Source organism: Anopheles arabiensis, chromosome 2 (genome assembly GCF_016920715.1).
Source record: "Anopheles arabiensis isolate DONGOLA chromosome 2, AaraD3, whole genome shotgun sequence".
NCBI classification, from domain to species: domain Eukaryota; kingdom Metazoa; phylum Arthropoda; class Insecta; order Diptera; family Culicidae; genus Anopheles; species Anopheles arabiensis.
Window position 1 is genome coordinate 96,826,641 of NC_053517.1, and position 20,822 is coordinate 96,847,462.

Here is a 20,822-nt window from a genome sequence, read left to right on the forward strand (position 1 = left end):
AAAGCTTTCGTAACACAAAATGGTTCAAATCTGTAAAGGGAATTTAATCATTATAGTTACTGAACAAACGAACATGGAAATACATAAAACACTCACAAAGTTGGAATGTATTCTTAATGAGATGAGAAATAAAGTAATGAATATCCAATAGCTTATCAGCAATGAGTGCTACTTACTCTGCTAAAAGCATTTCAAATTCAATCAAATTAGTTTATAATTTGCGAAACGTTATTGTAGTTAACATAATATATAATTTGCACAATTTCAATGATTATTTGTATCATGATGAACATAAACACAATTTCAAACTGTTTCGGAAAGAAACCCTGTGATACATTCGTTGTTGCACAACATCTGTGTTCTTCGTGCAGTGGAAAACTCCATCCCCATCGCTACACAGCATCACCACGAAAGAAGAAACACACTCGTTTCTTACAATCGGAGAACTAAAACAACGCATCGTCTAACTTGGCTCTCCCGCTCTTTCTATCTCTTTTAATCATGCTTTCAGAGCAATTTTATGCTCTCTCTCTCTATCTCTCTCCCCCCTGTCTCTCTCTCTCTCTCTCAGCTTTTCTGCTACACGGTCCCAACCGTTTCGGTGCAAATCTTCCCACAAACGAAGCAGCGCTGGGGAAAAATCTCTCCCTCCGGATGAACACAACACGAATGAACGCGCACACAGGAATGACCGCACAACTGTCTGTTTCCTCTACTCGCCGGGTGGTTCATTTGCACAGGGCGACTAAAACCAACGGCGGGCCAGCCAAAGCGAATCAGTTGCTTTCAGCCGTTCGATATTTTCGCAGCTCTGCTTGAACCGCGACCGCGTACCGAAAGAAAACCAGACACTTCCAACCCGGCAAAGGTGTCTGCCAAGATCGACATCAGCTCCCGTGTGTGAGTGCGTGTGTGAGTTTTCAATCCCGATCGCATGTTTTATCGGTCTGGTGTTACCGCGTTTGCGAGTTTGTTAGCCGAAAGCCGGATGAATTCGTGAAGTTCCCGGTGAATTTGCCATATCGCGCTCGTCGTTGTTGTGATTCTGTGTCAAAATCACCGGTGTATCAGTGCTGCTAGAAGAGGAGTGAGGAGCCAAAAAAGGCTCGTGTGTGTGTGTGTGTGGGTGCTTAGTTGGGGAGCCTTTTCTGGCCCAGGACCTCTGAGTCCTGTGTGTATTGAGGAAGCTTGGTGCGCTGCCGGAAACCGCCACCAAAAAGCGTATTTCATCTTGTGCTGCCAGTGAAAAGTAAAGGAAAATTCTTATCAATTTGTAGTGATTGTGATTTTAAGGCTTTTCAATCACACATCAGTGTTGTAGGTCGATTCACAAAGTAACTGCTTCCATTTGTACGTGTGTTCCCAAGCGTCGCCCAGGTACAGACGTTTGCAGTTTTGAAAAGCAGGTAATGTGGTGCATGTTTTACTTTAAGAATATAACGCTTGCTTTAATGTGTGCTTCACGTGAAACGTTACTCTCGATAGTAGTGAATTTATGTTCAATTGCTCTACACTCCGAGATAGTGTGATGTGACGATGAGCAAATAGTACGCCCCCCTCTGCCGGACGAAGAGTTCAACATAGAAATAGCAACGAAAGTTCGGAGCATAACTTATGCTACTTCGCACTGAATAATTGAATGCTCTATCAAATGCAGTAGCATCCTCAGCTCCCTCAAGTTCACGGTCAAGGTTCATCTTCCCGAATTGTGTATTTGTGTGTATGTGTGTGTGCATGTTGATTCATCCCCACCGTCTAGACACAACGGGCCATTTCACGTCCAATATCGATAGCGAGACGGACGAGCGAGCTGGGGTTGGCCCTTTCTCTCTGTGCCCCGATTATGTGTTCTTTGGCACGTTGTGTTTAAATTATGTTCCTCAATTGGCTCTTTTGTCGTTAACTCATCGATACATCGAGCGTTGTTCGTTAGTGGCGCGTGTGCGGCCTTTCGCACTCTCACTGACGGGTACGGCGACGCGGGAATGATCAAGCCCATCAATCCGCTTTGGGGGTTTTGTTGGTTTCCTTTGCGACGGAAAAAGGTCAACTCCCTTTGAGGGAGTTGAAGAGCAAAAAACACACACACAAACTCGTGATGCCGGAGACATACTTGTTCCGGTCTGCCGGTATGCAGATTCTGGCTGGTTGCTTTTTATCTCTGTCCATTCTCTGTATCGCGAAGGTATGTGTGCTCTCGCGTAGTGCGGTGTCTCGAGAGGGTTTCTAACCCTTTTCTAACCTTGACGATGAATCTTCACTCCCATTTGGAGGGGGTCACATTTGACAGAGTAAAAAGGGTGATAGCAAAAATGTGTTATAAATCGGGATCGAGACTATTGGGGAAGTGTTAGCAGCTTAAGTTGAGCACTGAAATTGTCCAAAAAAGATGAGTCAGCTTGCGAGTTTTTGAGTGTAAGTTTTGCCGCATGTGCAAGGGATGAAATGAAGTGATTTTCATCTGAACAATTTTACGTCACAAAAATTTGACGCTAAAGATGATGACTCACACCACGTGCTATGAATAAATAATTAATCGTGGACATAAAAATGAGGCTCGAATCATTCAAATTTGTGCTAGTATTTTGTGCTAGTATTTCTATGAAGTGAAAAGGTCTGTTTGTCATGCTATTCCTTCAATCGACATTGAGCCATTGCAGAGACAGAGAACCATTTAGCATATTTAACTCTTTAATTTCATCTTTAAGCTTGACGTCACACATCAAGATTGCAAACACGATTCTACAAAAGAAATGATGAACAGTGTCGTTTAGTATTAGCAGAACAAACACCTTACCACAGTAGGAAAAATTTCACTTATCTAACGAAATGAAAATGAATTGAACTGCTTTCTAACCAGTACTGGTACCGCTAAAATCATGTGAACAGGAAGAAACTTCCTCTGCCAAACAAACAACCCGGCAATGGTACTACCCGGCCCGCTGCTGTTTGTTCGCATTCGGAAATCAATCAATCGTTTCCGTGAGCGACATCGAGAGTATCATCAAAAATACATCGTACATCGTTGCTGCTTTCGGCACCCGGCACACGGCATGGAACTCGGAAGGAACCAACCATTTCTTGGGTTCGTGTTGCCCGCTGTTTGCTGATCTGATGTGAAATAACATTTTGTCCTTCCTACATATATGTATGTGTATATGCACAAAAGAGCAACATTTGCCACACATCGCAACCCCAACACACATCCGCCAGTTCGAATGGCGAAAACACACATTCTGCCGAGAAACGGTTTCCCATTTCCATGGCTCGTTGTTCGCCTCTTGTTTGCCCTTTCGCTTTTGCCTACCCACCCACTCGCGCGTTAGAATGATCATCATAAAAGATATAAAAATAAAGTGCCATCGAAAGGACAGCGAATCGTGATCGTTCTATTACATCGATAACCTGAAAGGAAAGCAGCGAGAAGGGAGCAAAAAAGGACAATATCCTTTTTCTCATCAAAATCATCTCAACATTTCGTGGCCGTTTGTGTGTGTGTGTGTGGGTGGGTGCGTGTGGTTTTGCCATTAAATCCATCCGTAGCCCGTGTCCACGCAACGGAAGCGCTGTGGGAAAATCGAAACGAGTTTCTGCTGCTAGATGAAAATGGCAAATTTCCTGGAGCTGCTGCTGCTCGGTAGTTTGCGTACGCTGCTGCTGCTGCGCTTATGCTGTTCCAGTTTTTCCATCCGTATAACGCCTTTCCCCTTCGCCTCCTTACCCACTCCCAACCTCCCACACAGGAAGGAAGGAAGAAACGATGCTTGACCACAGTTTTATGTGCAGTCATTCACAATTTTCGGGGTTATTTTTGGTCACGGAGTGTTTCATTCAAATTGCTCGGCGTGAGAAAAGCTGCAGAATTTTCACACACAGACACACACACAGTCTCTTGCTCTAGTTTCCATTCTTCCCCCTGCAGCTGTGAAGGTATACTTCGCTTTATTTTTATTCGCGCGTTGGCAAAAATTATGCACCATTTGCGAAAAAAAACACAACCCCGCGCCACAGTCGAACTTGGATGGTGCTGATAATGTGAACGGTGTGTGTGGTTCTGGTAGTTCCGCCCGTAGGGTGACAGGTTTCCCTTCATGTGGCAGATGCCTTCGCAGCAGCATACAAAACGCAGCTTTCCTTCTCCCTTTCCCCACCAAGCACCGTCACGAAAGAGAGAAGAAAAAAAACGGAAGGTACCATCATCTAGATAAGCAAGTTTGCTAGCTAAAGTGTCACCGTGCCTCCGTGCTCACGCAAAACACTCACCAACCCACCCACACACACGGGCTGCTGTTGGGGCCGGATGAGAATGATTTTCTGCGAAGGTGGAGGGGACAGGTGGAGGCACCGAAAAAAGGCAAACGCAACGCAGACATTCGATGTACCGAAACTGCCGTGTCGTCGCTACGGTACCAGAATGCGGTTTAACGTGCCCCAGACTTTTGCAGTAGGGTGGTGGGAGTTTTTTCTCTCTCTCTCTCTACTTATCTGCGTAGCTCTATCGTCATGCTGCCGCCGTTTGCCACACAGCATCCAGACAGCTCCGGAGAAGTGGGAGAGGTGTGAAGAAAAAAAAAAGACACCCAAACAGCAATAGACAGAGAACGGGAGAGATAAAACGGGCTGATATCATTACAAACCGAGCATACCTGTCTTTTATGCGTACACGCTCCCTCCGTTTCGGTGGTGCGTTTTTAAAGAACCGCCAAGCCTTTTCGAAATCGCAATGGAATACACATACACACAATGGTCTTTTGGTGCGGGCGGTTTTAAATGGTTGCCCGTTTTACTCGTGTATTTGGGAAGGAAGGTTTCTAATTTCTAAGATGAGATCGCCGAAAGGTGTGACCTTTAAAGGTGTTTAAAATTGTTCGCCAACTAAATGCAAGTACCTTTTTCTCCACTGCACCGGTTACTCCGTCCTTTCAGTTTGTAAATTTACTCCAACTTTTCCGTCAACTACATTTACCTCCAACACAGTAAAGATGACCAGAACAAGGCCATCTCGTTACATGATCTGTGTTTTCTTCAGTAGTGGTCACAGATGTTTTAAACACCTCGAGGGCATGCATCGTCTCTTGACGGCAATATTCTTAATGGAGATGCCTTCTGTAACACATTTTAGCACGTACTGTAGTTGTCGGACTAATTTTGTCAGTCGCAACGGAGCTGTCGTCCAGTTCGGACGTGTTTTTTGAGCTCGCGACAATCTCAGTTGTAAGAACGATTTCCAGTGAAACACAGTTTGATCGTATTGTGTGTGGTAGTTCCACGCCAATACATGTATAGATGCAAAATTGGTATATGGTGCCGTATAAGGCAGAACGCGGTGTGAAAAAGAAGAGGATAAAGAAACCTCCGAATTATCTCGCCTCTCTGAAAGAGGCATCTCTTTCTCTCTCGAGCGCGAACGAGGAGAGTGCAGCCATACCTGCGAGGAAGCGTGAAGGAGAGCTGCTGGAAGCTACACCCATGAATTCGAAGAAGAAGGGTGCGGTGATTATTACGCCGGCTTTTGCCGACGACGGAGCTGTTAATACAGCAATGGATGGTGCTGTTGCACCAAATACTGCGGGAGAACAAATCACTCGCAAAGAAAAAATCCCACCCATTGTGGTGTCTGGATTAAATGAAGAAAATTATGCTTCTCTTTGTTCGGCTACACAGAAGGGAACCATAAATGCATCCTTCAACTTCACGGCAGGAAACACCTGTCGCATCAATTGTGCCACTAGAGCCGATCATCAGGCGATCAAATTGGAGTTGGCAAAATTTCAACGGGAATATTACTCCCATGACTTTAAGGCAGACAAACCCTATCAAGTTGTGCTGAAAGGACTTCGATTTGGTTCCGAAGACCATGTTTCCGAAATGCTACGGAACCTAGAACTATTGCCATCGCAAGTACGTGAGCTGAAAGTGGGCGAAAGTCGTGGCTTATCATCCAAACTATTTGTTGTCTCCTTCCCAAAAGGCGCTACATCTCTTGAGGAGCTACAAAAAATCTCCCACTTAAACTACACAAATGTAAAATGGGAGCGATTCCAGCCCAAACAATCTGAGGTAATGCAATGCCTAAATTGCCTGCACTTCGGACATGCCTCAACACATTGCGCCATGACGCCACGTTGTGCGAAATGCGCTGGAAATCACCGGACACGTCAGTGTGATAAAGAACTGGGTGGTGAACAAACATGTGCAAACTGTCAGGGAAACCACAGTCCTTACAATAGAAATTGCTCAACCAGAATACTTTATCTGCAAAAACGCAACTTGACAGCGTCAACACCAAAGCGCTTTATTCCTGCGCCAATTCCAACCAGATCGTCATGGGAACAACCATTAAACTGGGTTGGACAAAACCACCGTCCTACAGGCCAGCATTTTTGCTCCTGTCCTGGTTGTCCCAACCGGCAGCAACAGGTCAATCGGCCCCAGACACATCAGCAGCCGCAGCAAAAATTCCAACAGCAGCAGCGGCAGCATCAGCAGCAGCATCAGCAGCAGCAGCAGCAACAGCAGCAGCAGCAGCAGCAGCAGCAGCAGCAGCAGCAGCAGCAGCAGCAGCAGCAGCAGCAGCAGCAGCAGCAGCAGCAGCAGCAGCAACAGCCGCAGCAGCAACAGCAACGGTCGCAGCAGCAGCAACAACAGCTACAACCGCCCCAGCACCCACAAGGTCAACGAAACCAGCGGCAACAGCGACAACATCAACATCAAGCGCAGCAGCATCAACAACAACCGCTCTCAGAGGTTGTGACGATGGAAACGGCAGAGCATGGTGAGCTGTTTCAACATCATGACATGAGACAACAGTCCATCGTCTCCACCAGTGGGCCTCATCCAGCTCCAAGAAAGATCCACCGTCAACCAGCACAGGACAAACTGAATGATCTTCGATCTCGACTTGATGCTGAGGGCGAAGAAGAAGTAAAATCGCAATTCAGCGATATTGTCCGCCTGTGGGTGGAATTTAAGCGCATCTCGAAGATGTGCCCACCAGATCAAATTCTTATGAAAATGGTCGAATTCATCACGAGCCATCTTTAAGATGATCAAGTGCGCAACATGGAATGCTTGCTCTGTCCTACCTAAACGATTAGAGCTAATAGACTTCCTCCGAAATGAGGCTGTCGACTTGCTTGCGCTGACAGAAACGCATCTGAAACCAGAAAAATCCTTCTTTCTGCCAGAGCATACAGTAGTACGCCTTGACCGCCTGGATCAAACTAAATGAGGAGTGTTGATTGCTATCCGTCGATCTTTAGCATTCAAAACACTCTCCCTACCTGACACACAGCTTATTGAGGCAGTTGGGATTCAAGTGCCATCAGCTGAGGGCAACATTGATTTCATCTCAGTCTACTGCCCGAAGCAGGCTCGCGACGCTGATGGTTCAACACAAATGCTGCAACGTGATCTCCGTATCCTCACACGTAGATCAGCTAGATTCATCATAGCTGGAGATCTGAACGCGCGTCATCAGGAATGGGGCAACGTCCGCGCCAACAAAAACGGGCGGCTATTGTGGGAGGACTCACAGGTGGGGTCCTACACTGTGGCTTTCCCATTTCGTCCGACGTACCACACAGGTAATTCCAGTTCAACGATAGATATATTTTTAACAAATATATCCAACCGCATTGATGTTCCGACCACTATCACGGGACTTTCATCTGATCACCTACCGGTGACGATGGGCATCAGTGCCTCGGGGTCACAAATCAGACGACAGCAGCGAAATTATCGGGAAGCGGACTGGCTTCGTTTTGAACACCACATGGGGGAGCACATCGATGCCTCCCCCTCTCTCGTTACGGTTGAGGATATCGACGCAGCAATCTCCAGCATCGTTGATTGTATGAGGGAGGCCGAGATACGCGCGGTCCCCTTGGTACACATCCGAGATAAAGTTCTAGAACTGGATGCGGTGACAAAGCGTTTTATACGCGTTAAAAACTCTTTCAGGCGTAGGTTTCAAAGGACAGGAGATAAGGCCTTCTACTCTGCATTCCGACAAGCAGCTAAACTGGTTGAGGCCAGACTCATTGAAGTTAGGAACAACCAGTTTGCGAACAGGGTACGTACCTTCCCAAAATGCTCGAGGCCCTTCTGGCGTATGACAAAGGTTTTGAAAGAAAAAAGGAAGCCCATCCCCATTCTTAAAAACACTTCTACTTCCGCTTTCACTCCTAGTGAAAAAGCTGAAACTTTGGCTTCTCATTTCGCGCTAGCCCACAGGCTTAGTGATCCACTCACAAGCCCGTTTGAGGATGCTGTTCATTCTAGCATCAGGGAGTTAAGTTCTGTACCTGTGGATACCACAGAGATTGACCGTGTCACCTGCGGGGAAGTTCTAAAAACCATTAAATACAGTGTTAGCTACAAGGCTCCGGGACCGGATGGCATATTCAATGTTATGCTCAAACACGTTAGTTACAGCACTGCCATCTTGCTTACTAGGGTGTTTAACAGGTGCCTTGAATTGGGATATTTTCCAAAAGTGTGGAAACTTGCTAAAGTAGTGCCAGTGCTGAAACCTGGAAAGGACCCATGCTCGGGATCGAGTTATCGTCCTATTTCTTTATTGAGTGCCATTAGCAAAATATTCGAAAGGATAATTCACACGAGGTTGGAGACCCACGTGTCTGCTAACAACATCCTACCGGACGTACAGTTTGGGTTCAGGAGGCAGCGGTCGGCTGCCATGCAGTTACAGCGAGTGATGCAGATTGTTAGCAATGCCAAAACAAGTGGAAAATCCACTGGCATAGCCCTTCTAGACGTGGAGAAGGCGTTCGATAGCGTTTGGCATAATGGTCTCATTTACAAACTCAGACTGCAGGGTTTTCCTTCCTACTTGGTTCATTTGGTCCAAAACTACCTCAGTGAACGAACATCGGCTGTTTACGTGAATTCGGAAAAATCCGAATCATATTCCAATTGTGCGGGTGTACCACAGGGGAGTGTTATCGGTCCTCTGTTGTACAATTGCTACACGGCCGATGTTCCTTCACTGAGGTCAGGCACGGATCTGGCCTTGTACGCGGATGACACTGCCATCTTGTGCTCAAGCAGGACCTTACGACACGTTGGTACCGGACTTCAGAGAGGCCTTGACACGTTTGTCAAGTATCTGAAAGACTGGAAAATTAACATAAACTCCAACAAAACTCAAATGCTATTAGTCCCACACAGAACTGGCACTAGAACTTCCACAATAGAGCGCAAGGCTGGAAATATTAAAATGGGTCCCATTAACATTCCATGGACAAGCACCGCACGATATCTAGGTGTAGTTTTTGATCAGCGGCTCTGTTTTAAACATCATGTCCAAAACATCAAAGTCAAGGCAACCTGGATGCTAAAGAGTCTATACCCTCTCATCAAGCGCAAATCAAGTTTGTCACTGGAAAACAAAAAGATTATTTACAGTCAGATTGTTTTGCCATCGATAACCTATGCATGTAACGTTTGGCATAAATGTTCAAATTCCAATTTTAAATCGTTACAAACCATTCAAAACAGGTTTTTGAAATTAATAATGAACTTTCCAAATCGGTACCCCACCACAGATCTGCATGCACAAACTGGTTTGCCCATTTTAACGGAGAAGATCCAGGATATCCTAGATCGACTTCGACAGACCTGTATAAATTCGGATTCGGATAGTATAAGGAACTTATTTTAGTACTCTAGTTCGCAATTAAGTTAGGTTAAGCTAGGGTAGTTAGTGTAGTAAGCTTTTGTAAATATTCTTCTCCTATCAATTTCATTATGGATTTTATCCTCACAGTAGCTAAACGCTTCATTTACATAGCCACTCTGTGCTGTTATTAAGGAAAACATTCATTTTCTTCCTCAAACAAAAGAAAAGCTTGAGCTGTAAGTTCAAACCCCTAGCGTAAACACCACCAGGCAGGAAACCTAGTTAAGATTTCGTCAACTGAACTGAATCAATCGATGTATTCTAGTGTATGAATAAACACAATCATTTTTTGCTCTTTAAAAAAAAAAAAAAAAAAGGACTAATTTTGTTCTGGGTATCGCGAATCTACTGATAGCTTTATCAAATTTGATCAGTTCATAGGCGACTAGGTACATTAGCAGATGACGAAAAAATGTGAGTGATAGAAAATGTGATCTGTGCTTGCAAATTCGCAAAAATTGTCTACTTTTTCAAACACATTTATGTATCAGTGCACATCAAAGGCTGTTGCCGTTCTGTTTGTGGTCTTTCTGGCGCTGTGTAAAATTGTGTCATCTATTTTTAATCGTTTTTTTTAATTTACAAACGTTTAGGTGATGTGTGTCTTTTTAATAGCATAAAGTCAGTTTTGCAATAAACTTCATTTTCAACGTTGTTGTAATCACTATGGTGAGTCATAAGCCAAAGATGTGGGATAGCGAATCGATGCCTTGTGATTAGAATCTCGGCATCATCTACCCCATATACAAGAAGAGAGGCCTCAGATTGGACTGCAACAGCTACAGGGGTATGAAGGTGTTAAATACCGCCTATAAAATATTCTTCCCGATGCTTCAGGATCGTCTTGTCCCTCACGTCGAAGAGATAGTCGGAAACTATCAAATAGGATTTTTCCGAAACGGAAAATCAACCACTGATCAGATCTTCAACATGGGACAGATCTTGGAGAAAATGTCAGAATACAGACACGACATGTACCATCTCTACGTAGTTGAGAAATTTCACTAATTAAAATATAAATTTATACAAAAATCGACAGCTACCTGGAAAGAGCTAGCGATAACACAAATTGTTTTGAACTGTTAGATAGAACATATTCGTGTGTACTCGATGCTTTCATCACACTTCTTTTCCCGTTTTTCACTCTTGAAACCAAACATACTTCATCCCTCAACGGTAGTGTCGAATGTGCGTGAGGTAGTTCCCTCCCCCTTGGCTTATGGCTGGGTGGTTTGGGAGGAGGGTGGAAGCGCAAATGTGCTGATAAACAGGCCCTCTGCCGGACGCGTTTACAGCACATCACACTGCCAGCACGGCAACAAAAGGTACATCCATACCTTCACAACCACACACACATACGCATACCTGTATCCTACCACCCTCTCTCCAACCCTTCCTCTTTATCATTCGACAGTAACGAAGCAAACCAGAAATTTGATTACGCGCCGAGTGTAAATATTGATCTTGCTACCTTCCCTCCTCCTCTCTCGGTAGAACAGTTTGTAGCGGCACATGTTGTGACGTCGTCGAGCGCGCCCGAGCGGTTCCCGTGGCCACCGGGTGAAAATTCCGGGCCAATGTTTTGCAACCTTCCGCGGGATACTGGGTGGTTTGAAGATAGGGATGGAAAGACCCATCCACAAAAGACCTTCCCGACTCGGGAATGTGTTCCCCCCCAATGTTGACTTTCATTGCCCCCACCGAGGGCTGCCCAATTTCCTTCCACAACACCTCTCCCCTCACTAAACATTTATGTACGTATATGACGCAATTGTTTTCCCTTTTTTCGAGGGGGGAAATTGGGGTAATTTTCGGATAGTTTTTTGAACATGGGAAGAAGGGAAGACGACGGACGGTGCTTGTGCGCTGTCCCTCTCCACGCGATCCACGGCCGTATGGCACAAGAAATTAGCACCATCCATTAGAGAACGACACGTGTTCCGGCACATGATGGCCCCAGTGTAACCGAAACCCATGCTCATGGTGTGCATTATTTATAACACACACAACCCGATAGTTTGTTCGAGAAAAATCGATACGAAATCGTCGCTCTGCGGGATTTTGTTTGACGAAACCAATCCGTCAATCGACCCGTTTTCGAAGCCGCCTCAGCATATCCACCGACGTTAGACACTCTCGTAAATTATCCTCTCGCTTAGTACACCGATCTCGATAGGGCTAGTTTGTGACGGGAGTTTCGGAGTCGTCTTCTTCGCCTCTCGAGAGTTAAAATTATGTCATTTTTCTGCCGAAATGGATGGAACGGATTACTCTAGCCAACAAAGAGCGGACGGTTTAAAGCTCAAGTGGGTTCTGCCTAATGATAACTACTTTCAAGAATGCTGTCCACCTACCTTGGACCGCCGCCTTTAATCAACCAGAGACGCCGTTTTACTACCAATCTTTTGTGTAAAGATTCTCGGAAAGCGCAAAACCTCATGCGCCCGGCAAACAGTAAAGAGTTGTAATCCTTCAAAAACTGTAGCATAACTCTTTCCCGAAGCATCGAACCGGACAACGACGACGATGGGGGGATGAAGAGGGCCGTAAAATGTTTACAACTTTTCAGCGGAAGGATTTTTGCACCGAACAACACCGGTAAATCGATTGCTGTGCTGGCGGGTTCTAAGAAATTGGCCATCCATCGGGGGCTGGGGTCCCTACTGTACCGCCTCTCTGATGGTGCTCATCTTACGAACTTCTTCGGTTCGACTTAAACACCGCGCTCTTCATTTGCAATGGGCGCTGTCTGGACGGGGCGGGATGATGGCGAGCGTTTAACCGAAAAGCTCCCCGGCTAATAGCGCGTTTTATTTTTAACGACCACGGTGGTTTGTAGTCAATAAAAGCACGCCAAAGTCAAGCGTTTTGAGCCAGAGGAACCAATCTCCTGCCAGTGCCGATGACGGATGCTGTGTTTGGACGGACCACCGACGCCTACAAAGTGCTGCGACCTCCAAAAACGCTGTTCCCAGTAGCAGTCGATCACCACACCACCGGTTGGTAAACGCGCGCGTCCCAATGATCAATGACTTCATCAGCTGCCAGCTTAGCTGACATAAGCGCTGTCATAAAACACCGCGCCACGCCACAGTTTTGCATATCAATGATCGTCTTTGTGGCCGCTGTCAGTGTCGTAGGAAGAAGCCGACAGAGCTTACCGTTTCCGGTGGGGCTAGTTTTTTTTTTTTTTTTTTTTTGGTTGAAAATTCTAACTTCCAACCAAAAGTATTTCAAGCAAAAAGGTGCTCGGATCCATATGCAAACGACAATCGCAATGTGTGAGTGTACTTTTTTTCTATCGAAAATGTTGTCTCCTGCCATGAAAATGGTTCGAAATGGAAATAAATATTGTTCTTGTACATTGGTCGTTGAAGACTGCGGCAGAAGAAGTGCCTCCAGTCTTTGTGTTCTGCGTACAATGAAACACATATTTGCTTTCTTTCGAAGCGGCACAATCGAACTTACAAATTGTACAACACAACATTGTGTCGTATGCTTATTAAACCTTTTTTTATTTGCTTGTCTTTGCTCGTCTTATTTCTCTAGAACAAGCCACGAGCCTTCTGTAGCGGGAAGAAAGCCTGGCGGTTTTGTGAGGATGTCATCATATTTGCACGGGGTAGCTTTGTACCTTTTCTGAAAGTTGGACCTTTTTCGTTCGGCAAAAGGTTAATAGAAAATGGAGTTCCATGTAGACAGACAGAGCATCCTGTCGTCTTGTCATATCTCTTTGGGGTTACTCTTTTTCCACTTTTTTGTTTTGTTTTTCGAACAAATTAGCTAACTTTGACAGATAAAACAGAAGGGAAGAAACAAGCTCCGGAGAATGGCAAATGTTTGTGATTTGTATGAAAACCACACGTAGACGCAGTACCGAATGTTGCTGTTTACTGCGACAAAAATGCGAAAACGTTTTGGCCAAACAGTTGATTGAAAAAATGCGATTTCTGACGGCGGTTGGCAGCGGGAATACGATACGCTATGAATGAACGCACCGCAAAGGTATCGCGTTAGAGAGAAGGTTTGCTGCCAAAAAGCAACCATCCATCCATCCGTGTCCATCCGTTTTGTTCGCTTCGCGTAAGGTGAAGACAGTGCCCTTCGTAACGCGGCAGGCAGTCAGGTGCGAATTGGAATCGGGCGGGTTCGGCAAATGTAAATGGGAAACTGTTTAGCAGGTGCTAGAATAGAGACAACAAATAGGCGCGATTTTGGACCGACCAACGCGCCCCAATCGCAAATAGGTTGGTTCTGTTTGGTTCTGTGCCCTGTGCCGACGCAAGGTATACAGCGGATGTGGGATGGTGCTGGGATCCCATTCTCGATTGGCGAGCATCGACGTCATTGAAAGGTGTTGAAAAGATGTCTCACATGTTCATTCACATATGTAAGGCGGGTTGGTTTGATACTGAATGGAATAGTTGCTTTGGGTCGGTTGAGTGCGTTCGCACTATTCCGAAATTTGTGGGCTGTGAACGGTTTTAGAGACAAAACCAGGTTTCAGGCAGATGCGTACGAGGTAGCTTAAAGTTTAATGTATTTATTTAAAAGATTTGTAGAGCAAATATAGGAATGGCGAATTGCAAAATATAGGCAAAGTGACGCAAGATGACAATCACAATCCGTAAGGTGGTTACAATGCCGAACATTCTCAGAATATAGTACAGGCGATCCCCAAGATACACTATTGGGGATTCAAAACGGAACCGAAACCGCAAAATACCGCGTATCTCTAATATCACGGTTTTCAGGCAAGATATCACTACATGTTCGTTTAATTTTGCCTCAAGTGTAAGGATTTAGACAATAAATTAATTATTTGATATAATTCTAACAGCACATTACAATTTTAAACCTTCTTGAAGTGTATCAAGCCAGTTTCATTATTTAATATAGCTAGAGATCTCGTATGTGAGAAGAATAGATCAGAAAGCTCATGCTATCAATGTTAAGTACTGAATTTGGAATACTCCAAAATTAGAAAATAATACAAAATCTAATTAATTAAAATGATGCTCTCCTCACTAACGTTTATCTACATTATTGGTATTTTGTTTTATCATTTGAGAAATTAAGACAATCCAAAATTACTTACTTCAAAATAAAAGAGCAAATTCTACGCAAATGAATCGATATTTGTATGCCAATGATATGATATCATAAATGATATTGTGCTCTAGTTGTTCAATATCAGTTTTGGCACCAAGAGTCATGTAAATGTGCAGTAACGCTTTAAATACTCAAGTAGAATCGCTCAACTCATGGTTGTTGTCTCGATAGTTGGCCATGCTTTCTGAATGTGATATAAAGTGATATAAAGAAGCATTAACAATACTTGGAATGAATTCCACAGCTACGTACGTTTCATACTTCATTCATTCATTGCTCATATTGAATATAAAATAAAATTAATCCCATTTGCCAGCTATATTTGACTCATTCCGTCCTTAAAATAGCATGGAAAAATATAAAACATATCCCATACGTTGATACTATTACAACTACGTTGATACTATCACAGCTAACTACTAAATGATAGCGTCTAGTAAAACACACATATAGAGAAAAGTTACATCAACATTTGGCGCGTCTCTTAATCACTCGTGAACGATAAATGCGTAAGCATCTATCTGCGTCTGCCATCTACATCAGTGCTCTCCAACTTAAGAGTTGGATAAGATAAGTCTTATTCTCCCAAAATCTTATTCTAGAGCTGTCTGTTGAACATTTACTATGTGATTGTGCGAAATAAAATTGCGCGATATGTATTGCAATAAGCTTTTCTATTAAAAAAAATCAATTATTTCGCGGACCACGTCTGTTAACGGCACGGATCACAAGTGGTCCGCGGACCACAGGTTGGAGACCACTGATCTGCATCATACATGCGTAACCAATGATCTTCACTTTCACGATGTGTGGGTGTATTGAACGAGAACAAACCGGACGTACAAGCTTTTGACTATATCTTACGTCCCTTATCGGCGAAGTGGCTTGTTTACATAAACAAGATTAGATAGCTTCGACGCGTTTCAGCTGGGGCGGGAATTAAAGTGAGCCCTTTTTTTTGTTTCTAAAATAGAGCAAACCCGTGTAATGAACGACAAAGTTGCAATTTACAAACTGTCACTGCCAGTCCGGTGTAGAACATTTTAATTTTACCAATCAGTGGTAGAAAAACATCAATTACACTTTAAGTAATTATTGTTTTGCAACTTCCGCAATACAATATTTGCTATCGAGCGCAACATCAACACACCCTTCTGCATCTGCAGTCAACATTCCGTCGGTCCATCAAGCGCATCTCGTTTACATTATGAAATCGACCCTTTCCATCTGTGCTCCATCATTCCCGTTCCCTCCGCTCAGTAGGTCGGTGTTTATCAGCTGTAAATTACTGACAATTATTAGGCCATACATATACACGGAGAGATGCGAGTACGATCTGCCTGTGCCTGTGTTCATCAATGTGCTCAACGAGCCCGAGGGTTGTTTCTATTGACACCACCACCCATCGGTCCATTGCGTGGAGGTAGCTAGGTCTATCGAGTACACTCGTGATGTCACCTGAAACACATTGTATCAACAGTCTCGTTGTTGCCCATACGTTAGCGGGTGTGTGCGAAAATGGAAAACAAATGTTTTATTTCTACTACAACAGACATTAAAACCAAGTGATTGTGTCCCGAGCAACAGGGTCATAAAAGAAATCCTTTCCTCCACGCCATTTGTTACCGCTTTCAGCTAAACTATTCGTAAAGCTGGGCAAACCCCAAAGAAGAACCCCAGCTAAATAGCTTGCAGCCGCAACCGACCGACCGAAAAGGGCATCGAAACGGCGAACGAAATTCGGAACGTGCCGGGGCTAATTATTCTAGACACTGAATTTATTAAACCAATTAACATATCTCGCTACCGCGGTTATGCTCCCGTTTTGAATGAATGACCATCCATTCCGCCCCGCTACCCAGGAAAGGGCCACTTTTAATAACAACTTCATCTCACCCGTCCTTCCCCATACACGTGCGTCAGAGTGTGTTGTTTGGGTGGTCGCGCAAATTCCACCCGCTGTTCCGTGTGTCCATTTGCCACCACAGAAAGGCGTGCCAAGCCCTCTTCTCCCTTCCACTCCAACACACACCGCCCATAGCTGCCATTTTCGCCGGCGCCCTGTACCTCGCCGGCCAAGCGTATCAATCAAAATCTAACGAAAATTGATTGATACCAAGCCAAGTGCCAGCGCGCCAGGGGCCGTGAATCGTCCCGAAGCCCCGGAGGCTTGGCTAGTGCTTGCTTTAGTGTGCCATCAATCCAAAATCTTCGCTCCAGCAGGGGCGTTGGAGGACAGGGCAACTGAGTGGAGCTGGGGTGGAGGGGAATGTTTTTGGGTGGTAATATTTTTAGAGCATCACACTGCCACCGTCAGCCAGTTCGTTGGCTTGTGTGGAAGGTGGCCAAAAAGGTAGCTTTTGGGATGGCTCGATGGTACGATGGTCATTATTTATGTGCCAAAATAGAACCACAGAAAAGAAACAAAACAGAGCCAGCCCCACGCAAACATACTGAGCAGCAAACCAGATAGCTTCCCAGAAGCGAGCCAAAAGTGTGCTTATGCTGCAGTGTTGCTGTATGTGTGTGTGTTGTAGGGGGAGAGCCGTTTGTGGATTGTCTTTGGCTGCCGTTTGATCCGCTTTTTTACGTTATTTGATTGCTCCATCCATTGGATGAATCGCTTCAAGGCACATAAATGTGGATTTCCGGCCCCCAACGTCAAGCGGTGGGGGATGAAAAGCGACGCAAAACGACCCATCCAGATGGTAGTCTTTGGTGTTTTTTTTTGTTGCTTCTATCACTCGTTGTATCGCCTGTACTAGAGTGCGTTGTGTCACACACTCTCCGCCGGCTGGTTCTATCGTTTCGATCGTACAGATAGTGGAGGCTCACGTAGGAATATAAATGGATCCAACAAGGTGTGAGCAAGATGGGTTCGCGTTCACGTTTTGTTGGGCTGCCACCTGGTCTGGAGAGCGATTAATCTTATTCGGTCCAGTAGTGGAACTATGGAAGGATTCTTGATGCCGCAAAACGTTGGTAAAAGCAAATAAGTATTTAAATTAGTATTCAGATATTTTACAAAATGATATCCCATGCAAACAAAAAGTTGCAAAAAAAATACGAAAGCTATGCTTTAAAAATCATTGGAAAACGTTAAGTGTGACATTTTTGTTTTGTTTCAAAGTATGGCAGATTTTTTTAATGTGAAGAAATAAGAAGTTCACAACGACTTCATAGTTAAACAGATTAATAGAAATAAAAATAAAAGAAAATATGAAAACTGAACAACGAAAATAAAAACATAAAAACATAAATGGATGAAAGTAATAATCGACCACTGATGTGAAAAATTAAGCAAAATCATACAAAAAACTAAAAAAATTAAAGATGAATAGAAAAATTTGCTGCAATCCGTATAAACTCAAAAAAATAATAATCAATAAACATCACAAAAAGATCAACAAGCAATGTTAACATATTTAAAACAAATGTAAAATTTAAAACATCTTATATAAAGCAACGTGAGAAGCATCAAAAGAAATTAATTAAAAATAAACTAACGAGCAATATCAAATAAGCATGTGATTTAAACCCCTACTATTTGAGTCTTTAATCATGAAATAAACCATAATTTTCTCCTTTTTAAGCAACCTTCCATTCATAAAATGTTTAATATTAAATTGGAACTCGTTCCCCTCAACCCTTTGCTAATTGTTCCCGGTAGTCACAGTAGCCAAAGGAATGTTGATTCCTTCCTTTCCTTCCTTTCTATGGCTCGTGAAGCAGCTCATTCCCATCCCGGTGCTACACGCTCAGCCATGGGGAAGCTTAGCGGAAGAATGTTCCGCTGACAAAATTGCCTCAGACTCCTGTAAACCCGTAGGATGTTACAATTTTTCCCCCCATTTTCTGCTCGGTCATTCCACAGTGTCCGTTCCATTCACGTGCCCACCAGCACGTAGGATAGAACGAACGGGCAGCAGCAGCAGCAGCACGCTGTCTACCGATGCTTCGAATGGGAATTTTCACAATCTTGCAACTTTCTCAAAATTGTTTAACTTTACAAGCTCGCCGTAGGAATGTGCCCAGAATGTTCCTCCAAGCAAGCTTCCCTCGCCGCTGCTGGAAAGCGTCCGGCCGTACACGTCGAACCGCAGCAAAACACCTACCGACGGTTTCCGGGAAGGATAAGGACCGTACGATCCGCAAAATGAATGGAGTTTTAAAGCGTGTGACACACAACCTGTGCGCGGCGAGGAGCAAAACGCCCGACGCCGAGATGGAAAAGGCTTCAATGGAAGACTGGAAATAGAGCACCGAACGAAACTTTCTCCTCCGTGCTAAGCAAATAATCTCGAATCACCCACACAGGGGTACATGTCCTTGCAAGGCAAGACACCGAACGGGTCCTTTTTTCCACAACACTAACACGGAGGAGGGGGAGGAGGCACATGGACACATCGAGCAAGCGAACGGTCTTAAACCGTTTCAGCTCGCCGCTGAGACTACTTTATCGCCTTTTGCTTTGGGCTCAAGATGCTCATAAAAAAGTTATCTCCTCACCACTCCCGCCGGGCTTTTTCCTTCTTCCTGCGTGTGTGTGTGTGTATGTGTGTATCCTTGGCAAGTGTCTTTTTTTTCGGGTGGATTTGCGTACGTAGCGTTGTAACCAAGTAACAACCCTCCCGACCGGTCCAGCAAAACGAACACACAAAGTTTGATTTTTGGCTTTCCGGTAAAGTGTGCCGGTGGCGCAAGTCGCTCGTGAAATGTGTCCCCCGTGTGCCATATTTGTTTTACATGATCATGAACTTTCAAGCGCCAACTGAATTTCTTGTCGGGCGGGCTGAATTTCCCTGCTGCTTTTTCTTTTACGGCCAGCAGGAACTTTCATTCTCAAGAGACACATGCGTGGTTGGGATTTGGGGAAAAAACAGTCGGCTGGAAAATTGTCCATCGATGCTGCTGTGAAGGTTAAAATGATTTACAAGTGTGATCGCGTGAATTGAAATGGAAGGGAAGTTGAAGTGAAAAATAAATGTTTGCAACGTTACTTACTTGAAATGCAGTTATGAAAAGTGTGTTTTTTTTTTGCTAGATTGATACGTTTTAGTGGAGCACTATTGAGTACAAAAGGATAGTGTATGATATGAGAAATTCAAAGCTTGTCCGCTAATTTTAAATATTAAGTCAATTAAAAATGACAACAAACATAAAAATTACTTCAAAATGTGGAATTCATTGCCAATATTTGCAACCTATAATTAAAAGTAATCAACGATATTACCATTCAAAAAGTACTTGTGACAAGTTGTTAGATGAATGAAGTAAACGAAATAGAATAATAATAGAATAATAACATGATAGATAGAATAATAAATTCAGATTAATGTAATGAGGCAGAATTCAATTGAGTAGTTCCATATGTCAGGATTTTGATAAAATATATGTTAAATGATCGTCTATAATACTTGATCATTCAAATTGATTCAAATTTAATAACACGTTAAGCGTTAGAGCGTTAAAAAAGGGTTCAATGGCATTTTTATACAGGAGAAATTCATCTACAATAACCTTCATCCTCAAGGACGCTTCACACCCATGTTCACGGTCATTGGATGATGCTTTTCAATGCATCAGCGCATGTACATGATGAAACATCCCCATAAATGTTGTACTTCCCAAGCAAGACGACGAAATACGACCCGCTCAACGCGATTCACGTCCGGCGCCATGCATGATCGCTTTGCGTCTGCGTCTTTCGCGAATGATCACGTCTAGACGCGCAACTGCCACGCGCATCCCGCTTGTCATCTTGCACCCAATAGATATGCGTCACCAATGCGCTACGCAAAGTGTGTCGTCCGCAGCAAAGTTATCGAACCGATCGAGTTTAGTTCGACCACTTCGGGTGGAGTGCATTATTATTTGCAGTGCCGTCGAGTGTCATCAGATTGCAACAGTGTCACGCAGCACTCGAAAACTGTCGTGTACGCAAACACTCGCGTACGCTGCTAGTATAGCATAATACTATAAAAAGGTGCCAACTCAAACCACACCT

The 20,822-nt window shown here is 44.1% G+C and overlaps 1 protein-coding gene across 2 annotated transcripts in view; it reads left to right on the plus strand.

The window, feature by feature from the left end:
• Positions 1-758: 758 nt before the first annotated feature.
• The window catches only part of LOC120898493, a 93,251-nt gene continuing 73,187 nt past the window's right edge, over positions 759-20,822 (plus strand). For both annotated transcript variants that reach the window (XM_040304424.1, XM_040304425.1), the window contains exon 1: positions 759-1,406. The gene's annotated coding sequence lies outside the window, so the exon portion shown is untranslated. The remainder of the gene's footprint in view (positions 1,407-20,822) is intronic.